Source organism: Hevea brasiliensis, chromosome 9 (genome assembly GCF_030052815.1).
Source record: "Hevea brasiliensis isolate MT/VB/25A 57/8 chromosome 9, ASM3005281v1, whole genome shotgun sequence".
NCBI lineage: Eukaryota > Viridiplantae > Streptophyta > Magnoliopsida > Malpighiales > Euphorbiaceae > Hevea > Hevea brasiliensis.
In genome coordinates this window covers 21,811,579-21,827,612 of record NC_079501.1, presented here as the reverse complement: position 1 = coordinate 21,827,612, position 16,034 = coordinate 21,811,579, and positions in this window count along the sequence as shown.

The following is a 16,034-nucleotide window of genomic DNA, read 5'->3' as shown; positions in this document are numbered from 1 at the left end:
ATCATGACTAAACATAATGAACCAAAATACTAGTCTATACATGGGCCCTACTAAAATACAAAAGACCAGTGAGGTGACTCTGGACAATGGCAGATCCGTTAGAGCTCACGCTGTACTCATCTTCTTCTTCAGCTGGACTGATCTCCAGTACCTATGCGATGGAAAACCAACGCGCTAAGCATAACGCTTAGTGATGCATAATTTATAATAACAATAATTTAACATTTGAAATAATATCTGCAACTCATAATTTCTGGGTCTTTTACATTTTTATTGCTCTTTGGAAACAATTAACATTATCGGGATATTTTATGATTACTTATTGTATTTTAAGTCTTAATTAATTTTTATCAGTGTTCAAGAAACCTATAACAAATTATAAAAGCTGGATGCATGGGTGTATACTGGTTAGATAGCCATATATCTATCCAGTATACATCTGTCAGGCACGAGGCCAGCTGTCGGGCAAGAGACCCACTGTCAGGCTTGTAAAGCCAGAAATAAAGTAGGCACAATGGCCAGTAAGTAGGCATATAGCCTGTAGAACAATCATACCAGACATATATTGTTAGTTTATGATTTTCTCGATAGGCAGTACTGCTATCTGTAGTCCCTAATCGGTATACCAATTTATCCAAACTAAATAAATAAGTCTAGGTATACTATAGGCAATTAAACATTTTTAATTATTTTAGCACTATTCACTGTTACTATTTTCTGGTACTGTTCATTGGTGTCGCAAGGGATTTTGCGGTCGCCCGGACGATCACTCACCGAAGTGGGAAAGAGTGAGGAGTCGCCACCTTAGTTTTGAGGGAAACTAAAGAAAACCATTTGAGAATAAAAATGAAACCACTTCAAGACAGAGATTCTAGGTTCGGGGTCCATAAACGGGTGGGGAAGGTGTTAGGCACCCCACCTCGTCCCTTAATAAGGGTAAGTAGACTTAATTTCTCATCCTTCATAAATTAGTTAAGAGGGCTCGGATGAAAATGTTAATCCTTCTGTCCAAAGGAAATTTTGATATTTCACTAAATTCGGATTACCCAGATACATAAGTAAATGAGACAACCTTAGTGAGTTGACGTCGCGAATCATTTTGGTTTTTAGGATTATTCGCGTACAGGTTAAGATTTGGTGTGAGAACCGGATAAGAACTCTCCTCCGATCTCTTTTAAATATTTATTAAAATTTTGATTAGAGATCGGATAAGAATCCTCCTCCGACCTCTTTTAGATAATTATTAAAATTTTGAGTTGAGACCGGATAAGAACTCTCCTCCGATCTCTTTTAAGTACATGTTAAAATTTGAATGGAGATCGGATAAGAACCCTCTTCCGATCTCTTTTAATTAAAGTTTTGAGTTAAGAATCGGATAAGAACTCTCTTCCGACCTCTTTTAAGTTAACAGGAACCTGAAAGGGATCTCTCCGATCTCCCGAATTTAAGTTCAGCTAGATGTTATAGAGACCTAACGCCAAGGATTCTGGCGTTCAAAGGTGTTAGGGGGAAGGTTTCTTTTAACTAATTGATATTTTGTGACTAAATAAGAGGAGCTGGGTTAAACTTTGCTGACCTTCCCTAAGGTCACTTTACCAGTACCTATTTATATCCGATCTGTTCTGTTTTGTTCACTTTGGTTTTATTCAACTTTATGACATTTTGCCGAATTGCCGTTTACGTCAGCCTAATATTGTGGCTATTTTCCTGACATGTTATTCAGGCTCTCTCTTTCTTAAAAGAGACCCTTAATTTGCAGTTACCTACGTTTTACCCAACCATTTACACGCTACTGGGAGCTAGAAAACTTGCATTCAGAAATGACAAAGATCAATAAAATAATGGGCTAATCACTAAAGAGATAACTCGAGAGTAACATTCTTTGGGGATCTTTTGTGCAAAAATAATCTTGAAGAAAATTGCAGATGTAAGAAGAACAAAGAAAATGCGAAAAGTAAACGTAGACACTTAACAAAACAGTAGTATGAGCTCTTACAGTAACATTTTTCTTGGGGTTTTTTGTACAAAATAATCTTGAAGAAAATCGCAGAGGTAAGAAGAACAAAGAAAATGCGAAAAATAAACGTAGACACTTAACAAAACAGTAGTATGAGCTCTTACCTGTGAGGAGCCAAATTTATTGAGGTAACTACGGGGTGACAAATAGTGATAAGGCAGCGGACTGGTTAGCCTGAGGGCTGATGTTAACGTGGAATCAAGGGCGCGCTTGGCCAAAATTCGATCAGATTAAGACAAAAACCGAGTGGAAGGAAGTTGAGCTTGGACAATGAGAATGAAAACAGAGATGATAAAGGGCTGAAAGTGAGAGTGTTGCCAGATAATGAACAAACTGAAAATGTAGAGTTCCAGTATTCAAAATCCTTTTCGAGAAAACACTTCAGAAAACTTGTTTCAGAAGTCTTTCTAATCAACACTTCTAAGTAGCAGAGAAACAAACTGAATGAAGTTTCAGAGTTCTTCCACTATAATAACTACCTCTCTTTTTTGCCCGTCCCCTGAACAGTTTTTCATGCAGGTATTTATAGGAATCGGATGCTCCCCATGAAGGGTCAGGATTTATTTTGAGGGAGATGGAGGGTCAAGATTTTGAAGGACATGATCGGATGTTCAGGAATTAAAGAGAATCAAGATGAATGGCTGAGATCACTCTTCAGAATATTTGTCCTTTTCCTCTTTTAATCTGACGGTCTTGAATCCTTTTGTCCGGAACGATCTGAGGGCTGGGCATAAAAGGGGCCGGTCTTATCGTCTTCCTCTTTGATCCAAGGGCCCCGGGCTCGTCCTTACAAGTGAGATCAACGGTGGAGATTGGGATGTACAGGACTGCCATGACATACTCTGGCATTTGTCAGCATTGTGGGCGATTCTCAGGCGTGCGGTGGAGATCTCGTCTGCAACGCTTTAACTACCTCGGCTCTGATTCTGACGACGGTTATTGGGATTTGTCTTTATTCTTTTTGTCTTCCGATCCCTCCCTCTTCTCGATCTTCTTGACATGCTCCTATTCCGATCCCTCATGCTGATCTCCTATCTTCCGATCTATTATTCCGATCTTTCCCTTTCTCAGATCCAGTCTGGTCAAAGCATTAATTTCCCCTCGATTCCCGAAGCGTTAAGCCGCTTTTCCGCCAAAGAATAAATGCCCATTTTCCCCCTATATATACCCCTGACGACAGAAGTATTTCCTTCATCTGATTTCCTCTCTTCCTTTTTACTTCCCTGTTCTAGCTGCTCCGGCAGAAGTTCCGGCTACAACTGTGGCTTTGATCTTTCTCCGATGAACTTCTTTACCCACCGGCTGAAAATTTACGATCCTGGTGATCGAATAATCGTGAAAACCTTAACTGATGATGGTGAGAGAACTGAATCAATAGACCGATCCGGGTTGCAGACCTCGACTGTGCCGATCTCGAGTTGCTCAACTGAGTTTATTCGGCTTCTCATCACATTGGGTGTTCCGACAGTGGTTTCTTCCCACATTGGGTGTTCCGACAGCGGATTAAGCTTCCGGTCGGCAACATCCTTGGGATCAGTTATAAACTTAGGCGCCTTTAGATAGGATGTTCCGCTGATCCTTAGATCGGCCTTTTGATGTAATCAGATCTCTAATGTATTCCGATCCTTAGAGATCGCCCAAATGATGTAATCTGTCAATGTAATCAGATCTCTAGAGATCGTCTGAATGATGTAGTTAGACCTTTATTGTAATCCGATCCCTAGAGATCGCCCAAATGATGTAATCCGATCTTTTAGAAATAAAAATCTTGTTTCTCCAATTATTATCTTTTTTATTATTTTCAGATCTCTGGTATATTTGTCCGATCTGGTTCCTAACAAAATGACTCTTAACTAATCCTTTATTCAAAATATTCAACTTATTATGCCGATCTCCCGTTAACCGATCTCGGAATGTTCGAGAGACGTGTCAGAATAGCTAACGAGTCCCATTAATCGATGCACTGCCTAGAACCTCGTGAGCATTAAATGCTCGGACTAGTATAAATAGGGGTGGGGGGCTAACCAGTTGTTCTCTCATTCCAGTTTCAGTCTCTTGCTCACAACTTCGAAGTTCTCTCATTTTCTCAAGTTCTTCCGACGCCGATCAGACTCTGGTAAGGGCTTTGATCTTCTTTCTAGTTTAAGTTCTTTATTTCCTTTGAAAATGAGCAGTGCCGAAGGTCAGAGAGCGATGAGCCCACCTTCCATTCAGTTCTCATGGTCGTCTGACGAAGAGGAGGTAGTCGGGCCAAGCGTTCAACAAGAACCTCCCAGGGTTTCCGTTCCAGCTCGGGGGCGGATCGCACCATCGAGGCATGCACCCTCTTCCGGGAGAGAGACTCTCCCTATGGACGAACTGCCCTCGATCTTGCAAGAGTCTGATCCGTAATCATTTAGCCAAGAATACAATATTTGTCCTGATTCCTATGAACTCCTCCAGTGTCACAGCTATCACCGAGCCGATTACTTCTTTGAAGAGAATGATAGGGTTATGGTATACGAGGAACAGTTAAAGGCCGGGCTGCGGTTCCCTCTAGACGACTTCTACAAGGAGGTCTTGAAATTTCACCGAGTATGTATCGCTCAAGTTCACCCCAACTCCTGGCGGATCTTAGTGGCCTTCCGAGGTCTATGCCGGGCTAAGGGGATCAGTCCTACGGCTCAAGTGTTCGCCGATTCAAGACAAAGCTAACTCGCCGAAAGGACGACGAGCACTGGTTCTTTCAGGCGAAGCCTCATTGCGGGCTCTTCACCGATCTGCCCTCCTCCCTTAAAAATTGGAAGAACCGTTTCTTCATTCTGAGGAGCAAAGATCCGAGCCGCTTTGAGGACTTCCCTCGTAGCTGGTGGCACCAGGGGCCTTTGCTTCCGAAGCGCATCATCCTGAACCAGGAGGAAAGCTTAGTAGTGATGGATCTAAAAAATCAGGCTGCCACTCAAAAATATTCCTGTTTGGATGCGGTGACTGCCGAGCTGCACCATTGAACGATTCAGTTGATCACCGGCCAAGATCGCGAGCTTCCGCTCTCTGACCTCGACATTGGTATTTTTTCTATATCTCAGATCTCAGGACCTTAGCGATCTCACTGGCCTCTTCTCTGTGCAGGTATGGCGGGTGGTGAGGGTTCTAGGAAGCGGAAGAAAGAAAGAGAGATCTTCCGGAAAGTAAAGGAGATGAAGCGTTCGGAAATGCTTCGAACACCCGGTCATGAACCTGGGGAGATACAAAGAGACCCGCCTCAACCTTCGGGTCCACCGATCTCAGAAGCCGTCCAATCTCCTCCTCTACGAGAAGAGCAGCCTCCGGCTCTTTCAGTTGTTCCAAGCACAGAAAGGGGGCCTTCTCAAACTTCTAGGAGGACCTCTTCTCGTACAGCTCAGACGCTGATCGACTCTCTGAAGAATAACTGGACTATTCGGGAGAACCCCGGTTTTGCCAAAGTCTTGGGGACTTCCATCTTCCTTCGGGAGGATCGGGACAGGCTATCCCCGAACAGCCTTGATGATATCTTGACTCGATCCATGAGCCTGAACGTGGAGTGTCTGGTGAATCAGACCATGGTTCGGGAAAAGGCTCATCGCCTGGGTAAGGAGATCGAGAAGAAAAATCAGGAAGTAGCTTCCCTCCGATCCCAACTCTTATCTGCTCAGGATTATATATCTCAAGTTGAGGGACGGGCGAAGTTCCATGAAGACAGGCTGGCCAAACAGAATCATATTCTGGCTGAAAGGGATCGTGCTCTTGGAGAAGTCCAGGCGCTCCACGCCAACGAAGCCGCTCAGGTCGCTCAACTTACAGAGGAGCTTAAGGCGAAGGATGAGGAGCTTAAGGAGAAAGACGAAGAGATGGTGACAGGGATAGCTGGTGCCTATGTGAATGCTCACAAGGACCTCTTGGCCGAACTCGAGCGTTACCACAAGAGGACTTCTCTTGGATGGCCGACCTGGCTCCTGGGGGCGATGGTGAGGATAGCGAAGAGGAGAGAGAGGAAGAGCAAAATGTAGATCAGACTGGGGGTGTGGTTCCCCCAGCTGAATAACTTGTACAAATTTTACAATGAAATGAAATAGAATGCCTTTTTGTTCGATGAATGGTTGTGATCGGAAAATTTCTAAATCCTTGTTTGTCTGAGTATATTGAAATAACTGGAGGCGATTATTATCCTAAGTGTGAGAGATCGGAAAACACAGTAGGAATGAGATTGGTAAGGAACCAACGTTAAACAGAACTTAATTGAAAATTTGGCTTGAACATTTAAGATCGAGATCATCATTGAGCCGAAATGAAACCTTTGATTAATCCTAAGGAAGATCGGCAATAAAACTGGTAAGAAAAGATCAAGTGTCAGTTCATTTTGTTTGTCAACAGAGATCATGAATATACTTGACTGGTCCGAAGATTCGACAATGGGTTTGAGAGGTCGGTGAACGATAGACTATTAAAGCTTTGACTGATGCGAGAACTTAGCATTGATTCAATTCTTTGTGAGGAGAGATCGGAAATGTAAATATCTTACAAAGAGAGATCGGAAATGTAGTTAGCTGTCAAAGGAGACTAAGTACTGGGGATCGGTTTCAAAGTCTTATTGATTTTGGGGATCGGCCAAAATATGGTGTCTACAGCTGCCCCTCTTTACATAATTTCTATTAAAGGAAAAATTTCCGTGTAGGAATTATGTAAAGATTCAGACTCATATTTTGGGCGATTAGGTGTTCGAAGTTAGGGAGCTAAAGCACACCTAAGTTAACGACCTAGAGATCGGCAACAGAAGTTAAAAGACTAGAAAATTAAAATCAACTTGGATTAAGGAACCAGAGGTCAACAACGGGAAATGTAAATTGCTAGAAATTAAAATCGACTTAGATCAAGGAACCAGAGGTTGATAACATGAAATGTAAATTGCAGGAAATTAAAATCAACTTAGATCAAGGAACCAGAGGTTGATAGCAGGAAATTTAAATTGCAGGAAATTAAAATCAACTTAGATCAAGGAACCAGAGGTTGATAGCAGGAAATTTAAATTGCTGAAAATTAAAATCAACTTAGATCAAGGAACCAGAGGTTGATAGCAGGAAATTTAAATTGCTGAAAATTAAAATCAACTTAGATCAAGGAACCAGAGGTTGATAGCAGGAAATTTAAATTGCAGGAAATTAAAATCAACTTAGATCAAGGAACCAGAGGTTGATAGCAGGAAATTTAAATTGCAGGAAATTAAAATCAACTTAGATCAAGGAACCAGAGGTTGATAGCAGGAAATTTAAATTGCAGGAAATTAAAATCAACTTAGATCAAGGAACCAGAGGTTGATAGCAGGAAATTTAAATTGCTAGAAATTAAAATCGACTTAGATCAAGGAACCAGAGGTCAATAACATGAAATGTAAATTGCTGAAAATTAAAATCAACTTAGATCAAGGAACCAGAGGTTGATAGCAGGAAATTTAAATTGCAGGAAATTAAAATCAACTTAGATCAAGGAACCAGAGGTTGATAGCAGGAAATTTAAATTGCATGAAATTAAAATCAACTTAGATCAAGGAACCAGAGGTTGATAGCAGGAAATTTAAATTGCAGGAAATTAAAATCAACTTAGATCAAGGAACCAGAGGTTGATAGCAGGAAATGTAAATTGCTAAAAATTAAAATCAACTTAGATCAAGGAACCAGAGGTTGATAGCAGGAAATTTAAATTGCCGGAAATTAAAATCAACTTAGATCAAGGAACCAGAGGTTGATAGCAGGAAATTTAAATTGCAGGAAATTAAAATCAACTTAGATCAAGGAACCAGAGGTTGATAGCAGGAAATTTAAATTGCAGAAAATTAAAATCAACTTAGATCAAGGAACCAGAGGTTGATAGCAGGAAATTTAAATTGCAGGAAATTAAAATCAACTTAGATCAAGGAACCAGAGGTTGATAGCAGGAAATTTAAATTGCTAGAAATTAAAATCGACTTAGATCAAGGAACTAGAGGTCAATAACATGAAATGTAAATTGCAGGAAATTAAAATCAACTTAGATCAAGGAACCAGAGGTTGATAGCAGGAAATTTAAATTGCAGGAAATTAAAATCAACTTAGATCAAGGAACCAGAGGTTGATAGCAGGAAATTTAAATTGCTGAAAATTAAAATCAACTTAGATCAAGGAACCAGAGGTTGATAGCAGGAAATTTAAATTGCTGAAAATTAAAATCAACTTAGATCAAGGAACCAGAGGTTGATAGCAGGAAATTGCTGAAAATTAAAACCAACTTAGATCAAGGAACCAGAGGTTGATAGCAGGAAATTTAAATTGCAGGAAATTAAAATCAACTTAGATCAAGGAACCAGAGGTTGATAGCAGGAAATTTAAATTGTAGGAAATTAAAATCAACTTAGATCAAGGAACCAGAGGTTGATAGCAGGAAATTTAAATTGCAGGAAATTAAAATCAACTTAGATCAAGGAACCAGAGGTTGATAGCAGGAATGTAAATTGCAAGAAATTAAAATCAACTTACAAAGCAAGTCTAACCCTGACACATGAAGTTCTTCCCCGATGAAGTGTACTTAACAAGATACCGAAGGCCGATGATTAACGGAAAAGGAGTTGCAAGACTTGACCTATGACCCCATTTCTTCAAATGCCCCTCCTCTGTTCCCGACTTTCTTCTTATTTTACGGAAAGCGTCCTTGCGGGTTTTCACTTCCTTTCCGCCCATTTGACTAGAAGCGCCTTTCCAGGTTTTCACCCCTAGTTTTTTTTTTTTTTTTTTTTTTTTTTGGAGGCCATTCCCTGCAAATCTCATAGTAAAGTACGTGAGGTTATCAATTTTCAAATTCTTAGTCTTAGGGCAAAAATTTAATTGATTAATAGCACATTAAATAACGAGAATGCAGAGGAATAATGTTAAAGAATAAATATGAGAGAAAGATAGAAGCATAAGGAATGGAGTATGACTTTATTGCGATTTTAATGGAAGCAAAGATAGAGTCTCAAAGAGGAAGAGTACAAGGATAGATCTCACTTATTCCTTGCGGTTGGCTTTGAAATCCCTTAACTGCCATTATTTCAAGTTCTCTGAAGCCTCATGTCACGACGGTTTATTCCCCTCTCGGTCTCATGCTTCTTTCCTTATTTCTCCTTTTGGTTCTTGGGATGCCCTTTCGGGTTTTCACCCCTAGATTAGATTTTTTTTTTTTTTTTTGCTTGCTTTTTCAAGACGCCCTTTCGGGTTTTCATCCTTCACTTATTTTACAGAAAGCGCCCCTTCGGGGTTTTCGCCTTCTTTTACACATTTTTCTAGGAGCGCCCTTTCGGGTTTTCACCCCTACCCTTTTCCTTTTTATTATTTTTTATGCATAGTATCTCTTGACGGTGTCGGCATTTACAGGTCTTGGGAAATCTTCGCCGTCCATGTGGGTCAGGATCAAGGCTCCTCCAGAAAATGCCTTCTTAACCACATAGGGTCCTTCGTAGGTTGGTGACCATTTGCCCCGGGGATCGTTTTGATTTGGCAGCACTTTCTTTAAAACTAGATCCCCGGGTTGGAATTCGCGTGGGCGAATGCTTTTGTCGAATGCTCTAGCCATTCTCCTCTGGTATAACTGTCCATGACATGCTGCTGCTAACCTTCTCTCATCCAGCAAGTTTAACTGGTCCAACCTTGACTGGATCCATTCTGATTCATCAATCCCTGATTCTTTTAGAATCCTTAGGGAAGGAATCTCAACTTCAATAGGTAATACTGCTTCCATCCCGTAGACCAGCGAGTACGGAGTTGCCCCGGTTGAGGTTCTCACGGAAGTTCGGTATGCGTGAAGAGCGTAGGGAAGCATATCATGCCAATCCCTATACGTGACTATCATTTTCCGGATTATCCTCTTGAGATTTTTGTTCGCAGCTTCCACCGCTCCATTCATCTGGGGACGGTATGGGGAGGAATTGAGATGTCGGATTTTGTATTGATCACATAATTCCCGAATCTTCGGACCATTCAAGTTCTTGGCATTATCAGTGACAATTTCGTTCGGGAGACCATGCCGGCAGATGATGTTGCTTTTGAGGAATTTGAGAAATATATTCTGTGTGATGTGAGCATAAGATGTCGCCTCGACCCACTTGGAGAAGTAGTTGATGGCTACAAGGATGAATCTGTGCCCATTGGACGCCTTGGGATTGATGGGACCGATCACATCGATGCCCCACATTGCGAAAGGCCATGGTGAGACGAGGTTGAACAACTTGTGAGGTGGCACATTTATTGGATCGGCATAGATCTGACACTTATGGCACTTCCGGAAATACTCGATGTAATCCTTTTCCATTGTGGTCCAAAAATACCCCCGTCACATGATTTGCTTAGCCATCATATGCCCGTTGGCATGGGTTGCACAATTTCCCTCATGAGTCTCGAAGAGGATTTTCTTTGCCTCCTTTGCCTCCACACATCTCAACAGTTCACCGTTGGACCCTCTCTTGTATAGGACTTCTCCGCTGGGGAAGTATCCCAGTGCCAATCTCCGAATCATCCTCTTTTCGTTTTTGCTTGCCCCCGAAGGGAGTTCTCTGGTTCTGCAGTAAGTCAGGATGTCATGATACCAAGGCTTTCCGTCGGGTTCTTCCTCGATCATGAAGCAGTAAGCTGGTTCATCCCTTGCTTTAATCTTCAACGCTTGAGTTGTCTGCCCTTCTTCGATTTGAGCCATAACGGCTAGAGTAGCTAAAGCATCGGCAAATTGATTCATGTCTCTGCTAAGATGAGTGAAAGAGATCTCTTCGAATTTTTCAATCAACTCGAGTAAGTACTTCTGGTATGGGATCAGCTTCGGATCTTTGGTTTGCCACTCCCCTTTGACTCGATAAATTATCAGAGCCGAGTCTCCATACACTTCCAACTTTCTGATTTTCATTTCGATAGCAGCTTGTAGACCCATTACACAAGCTTCATACTCTGCGACATTGTTGGTACAGTCAAACCTCAACTTGACAGCTATCGGGAAGTGTTTTCCGTCCGGTGATACCAGTACAGCTCCGATTCCATTCCCGGATAAATTGACTGCTCCGTCAAAATACATTTCCCATACATCGGTTGGCCCCTTTTCTTCGCAGTCTACTTCATTAATATGCTCATCAGGGAACTCAAAATCCAGAGCTTCATAATCCTGGATAGGGTTTTCCGCTAGGAGGTCAGCAATCACGCTACCTTTCACCGCTTTTCGAGTCATGTAGACTATATCATATTGGGAGAGTATAACCTGCCACTTGGCTATCCTTCCTGGCACGAATGGGCTCTCGAATACATATCTGATAGGATCCATCCTGGAGATGAGCCATGTCTTGTGATTCAACATGTAGTGCTTGAGGCGATTTGCTGTCCAGGCTAACGCGCAGCAAGTCTTTTCTAAGCAAGAGTACCTTGACTCACATTCATTGAACTTCTTGCTCAGGTAATAAATAGCCCTCTCCTTTCGGCCGGTATCATCATGTTGTCCCAAAACACATCCCATCGAATTCTGTTGGACCACCATGTACAGAATCAGAGGCCTTCCTGCCACGAGTGGAACCAACACTGGTGGGTTTGACAGATACTGCTTGATTTTCTCAAAAGCCTCTTGACAAACTGAATCCCATTGGGTAGAGTTATTCTTCCGGAGTAATCTGAAGATAGGCTCAGCTTTGGCAGTGAGATTAGAAATAAACCTCGAAATGTAGTTCAACTTTCCCAGAAAACTGCGCACCTCCCTTTCTGTTTTTGGGGATGGCATTTCTTGAATTGCTCAAACTTTGTCTGGATCTACTTCTATTCCTCTTTCGCTTACTAAGAATCCCAACAACTTTCCCGATCTAGCTCCGAATATGCATTTAGCAGGGTTCAGTTTCAGCTGGTATTTCCGGAGCCTTTCGAATACCCTCCTCATCACCTCTACGTGGCTCTCTTTTCCTCTGGATTTAATGATCATATCATCCACATATACTTCCACCTCTTTATGCATCATATCGTGGAATAATGTGACCATTGCGCGCTGGTAGGTAGCACCAGCATTCTTCAACCCGAAAGGCATGACCCGATAGCAAAATACTCCCCATTGAGTGATGAAAGCAGTTTTATCCTTGTCTTCCTCGTCCATCGGAATCTGATTGTACCCTGATGCCCCATCAATACATGAACACCTGCCCAATCCCGCAGCATTGTCAACTAACACATCAATGTGAGGGAGAGGGAAGTCGTCTTTCAAGCTTGCTTTATTAAGATCTCTGTAGTCGACGCACACCCGAACTCTCCCGTCCTTCTTCATTACCGGGACCACATTAGCTATCCATTGGGGATATTTGACCACTTCCAGGAACCTCACATATCAAGCTTTCTTGACTTCATCCCGAACTTTGAGCAGTGTGTCGGGATTCATTCTCCTTAACTTCTGCTTTACCGGGACTGTCCCTGGAGTTAGGGGAATTTTGTGTATCACTATCTGAAGGTCCAAACCCACCATATCATCATAGCTCCATGAAAATATGTCCAGGAATTCTCTGAGTAGACTGATCATATCTTCCAATTCTTCACTCTCTACTACCTTAAGTTCCCTTTTTATTTCTTCAGTGCCTAAGTTTATGGTGCGTGTTTCGTCTCCACAAGGCACGAGAGAGGGCTCATCCTTTTCACTGTCTTCTTGTGTAAGGTCTTCCTCAGAATCACTTGAAGTAATGGCAGTTATGGGGATTTCAAAATTAACCAGAGGGATTTCTGAGCCTATTGGATTATTAGGTGTTAATTGACGAATGGTCCTGAATGAATAAAAATAGAATGTATTATGAAGATGGAATTCAAAAGGAAAGAAAGAGAGGATTGGATAAAAATGCGCTATTAATTCATTAACTTTTTGCTATAAGAAAAATGTCCATTTACAGTATTACACTTGTCACCATGGACAAAGTGATCAAGTGTAGATAACCAAAGGTACTTTACTCGAGATTGAGTACAGGGATGTCTCTACTGTCTAGTTGTTCAGCTCTTGCCCCTCAGCCATTGGTGAAACTAGAACTTCATACAAGGAATCAGAATGGATGACACTAATGGATGGTTCACCGGGTGATTCTTCTACCTCTGCCAGATTTTCAACGACCGTCTTGGTGAAGACTTCCGTGATTCTCGGGACTACCTTCATCTTTCCCATTTTCTGATCGAACCTCTGATCCCGGAGTCTGTTTCTCATCCAAAATCGCCCATCCATGAGGGCGTCTTCCTCATAACCCAAACCGCAGCGGCCTACCTTCTGGATAGCCGGTATAGGTTCAACAATTCCTTGTAATGCAGTGCCTAGCCCCTTGCCTTCTTCGTACCCATTCTTTAACATCACCTTGGCTACCATAGCCATAGCCCCTTCACTTCTTGAGATGGTTTCTTGTAATTCGAGGGTTTGGAAGGAGCTTTCCAATGACTCCTCAGCTGCCTCCACGTAGGGGAGTGATTGTGGTTTGGTGACTAGTAAGGCCTCCTCTCCTTTCACTGTGATGATCTTGCCGTCCATAATATATTTGATCTTTTGGTGCAAAGTTGAAGGAACGGCATTCGCAGAATGGATCCAAGGTCTTCCCAATAGCATAGTGTAGGCCGGCTCAATGTTCATCACCTGAAACGTGACGTTGAAAGTACATGCACCGACTTGGATTGGCAAGTCAATGTCTCCCAGCACTTCTCTCCTCGTACCATCGAAGGCTCTCACCACCATAGCACTCTGACGTATATCAGATTGGTCAACCGGCAGCCTAGCCAAGGTGGTATTAGGTAGTACATTAAGAGCTGACCCGTTATCGATAAGTACCTTGGCTATTATACAACCCTTACACTTCACTGTTACATGCAGAGCTTTAGTGTGCCCTAAGCCTGCAGGGTCTACTTCGTCCTCCGAGAAAGTAACAAAACTGGATGCCTGGATTTGTCCCACTATCTTTTCAAACTGCCCCGGAGTAATGTCGGGGCTCACAAAGGCCTGATCCAGGATTCTCTGCAAGGCTTGTCGGTGTACTTCCGAACTCAAGATCAGCGATAACAGTGAAATTCGGGCAGGTGTCTTCCTTAACTGCTCCACTACATCATACTCGCTTTGTTTCATTATTGGGAGCAGTAGTTCCTCTTCTTCTTTATGCTCAGCGGGCTCTACTTCCTTTGTCTTCTCCACTTCCTCTTCGGCATTCTTCAAAGACTCTCCCATCTTTACTTTCCCCTTTCTCTTTTCTCTTTCTTCGTTTACATAACACTTCCCACTTTGAGTTATGAACTCGACCTCTTGCTCAAGGGAGGAGGGCTTTGTGGTAGTGACAGGTTGAGGATTATTCTGGGGGGTAGCACAAGTGGCAGGTTGAGGATTATTCTGGGGGGTAGCACTGGTGGCAGGTCCAGCATAAGTCATCTGGAAGTGTGCATGAGGAGTGAAACATGGTTTTGGTGGTGCTGGAGGTGAGGCCAGATTAGGAGCTGATGTACTGCTTGATGCTTCTTGGGTGAAGACTTGGAAATTATAGTTCCAAGGTATGGCATGGGTGTCGGTTATAGGGAGCTGAGATGGGGCTCGGAGAACCGTTACTGGTGGTGAGGCTACTGGGGGTGAGAAGGTGATTCTGGGTTTGGAGGTAGAAGCATTCTGGCTGTATCCAGTGGTGTTCACTCCCTCCTCCATCTTCGGTCTTGTCTGGCATCTCAGAACCTTGAGGGATAGCAAGTTTTGGACCTCTTGTTTGAATCCCTCACAATCTCGCAGCTCATGGTCAGCTGCCCTTCCATGGTAGGGACACCCTGTATCCTTTGTCGATGCTGATATCTGGGGGCGAAAGTGGCCTTCTCTTATTGCCATGGCAAAAATTTCTTCAAAGTAAGGAACCAGCTTGTCCACTTCCGGTGTTGACCCTTCTCCCTCAGACTCAATCATATTTACACCACTGCCCGCATTATGGTTAGGCAGTGGGTTTGAGGTAACATTGGGGAGGGAACCATTTCCCTCGATCTTTAACCACCCATTTCGGATTAAAGCGTGCACTCTCCCTCTGAGTGCCCCGCAGTTATCAGTTGAATGCCCTTGTGCCCCTCCATGGTACTCACAACGGGCAGTGGCATCATACCACCTGGGATATGGCTACCGGATCGGTCCAGGAATCGGTATAATTTGGTTTATACCGACAAGGTATCGGTATATTTCACTGAGAGGGAGGGGAAGAGGTGGATCAGGGTTCCTTGGAGGTCTTTGGTTGTTTTGTGGTGGTCTTGGTTGAACAGGAGGAGGAGGTGGTCTTGGTTGGAAATTTGTAGTTGTGGGATATTGTGGGCGCGGGTGTGGATAATTTGGGAAAGGAGGTGGGATATTTGCAATTGTTTGGCCGTGAGGAGAAGGATATGGCCGATAATTGTTCTGAGGGGATGGGGAATAATTGTTCTGACGGGTGACAGAATGCACCTCGCCCTCCTTTTTCTTGCCAAAGCTGGCAGTCTTCTTTGTAGGGTTTTCAGCCAACTCCTGCAATCGTCCCATTCTTAGATTGGCCTCTATCCTTTCACCGGCCTGTATAATGTCAGAGAAGCTGTTGGAAGTGTTCCCAATCATCAGATTGAAGTAGGGGGCTTTCAAAGTCTCAATGAACAGAGAGCACAGCTCATTGTCAGTCACTGGAGGGTGTACTTCTGCCGCCTTTTCCCTCCATCTTTGGGCATACTCCTTGAAACTTTCCCGGTCTTTCTGCACCAGATTCTGAAGATCCCTCCTTGTGGGGGATACATCGCAGTTAAACTTATACTGCTTGAGGAAAGCATCAGCTAAATCCTTCCAGGAGCGCAGTCTGCTCCTGTCCAACTGAACACACCACCTCAAGGCTGCTCCAGAGAGGCTCTCGTGAAAGAAGTGGATTAACAGTCTGTCATCATCTGTCATAGAGGACATCTTGGCTATGTAGGTGGCCAAATGGATTCGAGGGTCCGAATTCCCAGTATACTTGTCAAAATCGGGGACCTTGAATTTGGGCGGCACCACCACATCTGGCACT